Source organism: Octopus bimaculoides, chromosome 1, assembly GCF_001194135.2.
Source record: "Octopus bimaculoides isolate UCB-OBI-ISO-001 chromosome 1, ASM119413v2, whole genome shotgun sequence".
Taxonomy (NCBI): Eukaryota; Metazoa; Mollusca; class Cephalopoda; order Octopoda; family Octopodidae; genus Octopus; species Octopus bimaculoides.
This window is the reverse complement of record NC_068981.1, coordinates 167,418,276-167,420,973: the sequence shown is the minus strand read 5'-3', so window position 1 is coordinate 167,420,973 and position 2,698 is coordinate 167,418,276. Positions and strand designations below refer to the sequence as shown.

Here is a 2,698-nt window from a genome sequence, read left to right as displayed (position 1 = left end):
TATATATATATATATATATGCATTAATGCAATAGTATTTTCCTACCTAGCTTCGTATATGCTCTAGAAAAAGTAATCGAAAAAACAAACGTTTTAACTTTCCAAAATGTTTATAATTATATGAAAGGAATAGTGTTACTTCATTTGAATATTTAGGTCAGAATTAGTGTTATTTCGTCCGTCTTTACGCTCTGAGTTTAAATGGCACCGAAGTCGACTATGCCTTCATCCTTTCGAGGGCAATAAAATAAATACAAGTTGAACATTGGGGTCGATGTAATCGACTTACACCCACCTCGAAATTGCTCGCCTTGTGTCAAAATTTGAAATCAATAGTTAGGTAAGAAATATAGCCTGGCTCGATTGTTTCTGCTATTAGTATAAGCCTGAAATTTTGGGAGAGAGGGCTAGTCGGTAACATCAACCCCTTGGCTCGACTGGTACTTATTAAATCGACCCCGAAATGATAAAAGGTAAACTTGACTTCGGCGTTACTCTCAGAATGTAAACCCGAAAGAAATCCCGATAAGCAGTTTTGGGGGGACGATAACGATTCTGCCGGTTCGCTACCTATCAGCACGCTCATTTATATATGACGAGTTAATAATCCTTTCTACTATAGGCACAAGGGCTGGAATTTGTGGCGGAGAGAAGGATAGTCGATTACATTGACCTCTGCACTTGACTGATACTTAATTTATCATCTCCGAAAGGATGAAAGCAAAGTCGACTTTGGAGGAATTTGAACTCAGAATGTAAAGACGGACGAAATGATTCTGCCAGCTCATCGCCTTCTGACTTAATAGTCCTTCCTACTATAGGAAATTTGAGGGACGAGGCAAGTGTATTACATCGACCCCAGTACTCAACTGGTACTTATTTTATCGACTCCGGAAGGATGAAAGACAAAGTCGACCTCGGTGGCATTTGAACTCAAAACGTGAAGTCGGACGAAATACTGCTAAGTATTTTGCCCGGCGTACTAATGATTCAGCCATCTTGCCGTCTTTTGGCTTGTTAATAATGAAAGAAAAATCTACTGAGCCAGTTTAACTGATGGATCTTGTTTTAAAAAAAAAATTTTTTTTCTGTTTTGGAAAGAACGGTATTACTATAATTTAATGGTCGGGGGGCACAATGAATGATATTTACTGCATTTCTGACAGTGAGAAAATAATAAGAATAATAATAAAGCTGAAGTGAAGAACGAGTATATAGTGCGCGTGGTTATTGGGCAAAATAAAAAAAATGACCGTCCCCAAATATAACAATAGAGAAAATGTATTTTTCGCAAATGTTCACTACCTTACAAAAACTATGTCAGCTAAGCAAATGACCTTATCTAATGCTTTTAAAACACTATAACATATTCAGAAAATTATCTCCGTTCTCATTGAGTAAACAAAAAAACAAATTTAGGTGGAGCAAAATGAGTAAGACAAAAAAATAAGGTACCCATCCTTATAGACATCAGAAATGGAACAAAGAGTTAAAATATCTATGTCAAACGATAGAGGGTTGTGGGAAAATAGCATGAAGTTAACGACTAAAAATTCAGCATAAAATTATTTCTATAGCTTATTCACGATCTGCAGGAGGGACTCTCTTCCTGATATATTTTTGCGCCATGCAGCTTACGAGAGATATTTTGCCCCAGTTTAGACATCATTTTTTGAAAATTGAAAATTATCAAATTAGACCTTACTGTCGAGAAAAATGATTTGGAATCCAGCGGAGAAAATAATATTGACTGTTAAACTTCAAAAAGTTATCCAGGTATTTTATTAGCCACCTCAACTACAACTGAGTCAAAATTAAGGAAAACTTTTTCAAAAAATAATGTCAGTTATGTTTCAAACTCTCACATCTCCAAGAACTATGTTGACCAATTTTTATTCCCAAAGACGATACAACAGTACAAAAGAATGATGCAATACTTGCAATGTAATGGCTTTAAAGAAAATAACAAGAAATCTGAAATTACACGTTTTGTCCCACTTACTCATTTTACCCCCCACTTACCCATTTCGCCCCACTAACCTATTTTATCCATTAAAGTTATTTACATGGAGTTATATTCTCTAGTGAAACTGGTGGGAATTCGACATGTTTCGCTAATTCACCATTATTATACTTATTGCATTCTATTTTATTTTTGTTTCGATTGACAGCGATGATAAAGATGATGATGATGGGTGACACCAACGACGCCGACCATGACACAAAGTCAAAACTTTACACGCCCAAGTAAGTAACGGAATGATTTGCACGCCTAAACGTACATACGCACGCACATGCACGCGCACACACACACACATATACATACACTCTCACACATACACGCGCACATACACATACAAACACAAATGCACATACGTATATATAGATAAAGATAGATAGATAGATAGATAGATAGATAGATAGATAGATAGATAGATAGATAGATAGATAGATACCCATCAAGGCGAGCTGGCAGAGACGTTAGCGCGCCGGGCAAAATGCTTAGCGGTATTTCGTCTGCCGTTATGTTCTGAGTTCAAATTCCGCCGAAGTCGACTTTGCCTTTCATCCTTTCGGGGTCGATAAATTAAGTACCAGTTACGCACTGGGTCGATGTCATCGACTTAATCCCTTTGTCTGTCCTTGATTGTCCCCTCTATGTTTAGCCCCTTGTGGGCAATAAAGAAATAAGATATATA

General features: G+C 36.8%; 1 long non-coding RNA gene across 1 annotated transcript in view; it reads left to right on the top strand.

Annotated features, from left to right (window-relative positions):
* LOC106883158 (uncharacterized) overlaps positions 1-2,698 on the top strand; it is a 96,292-nt gene that overhangs the window by 17,650 nt on the left and 75,944 nt on the right. Inside the window, exon 2 of the long non-coding RNA XR_001411084.2 lies at positions 2,171-2,246. This is a non-coding gene — a long non-coding RNA (uncharacterized LOC106883158). The remainder of the gene's footprint in view (positions 1-2,170; positions 2,247-2,698) is intronic.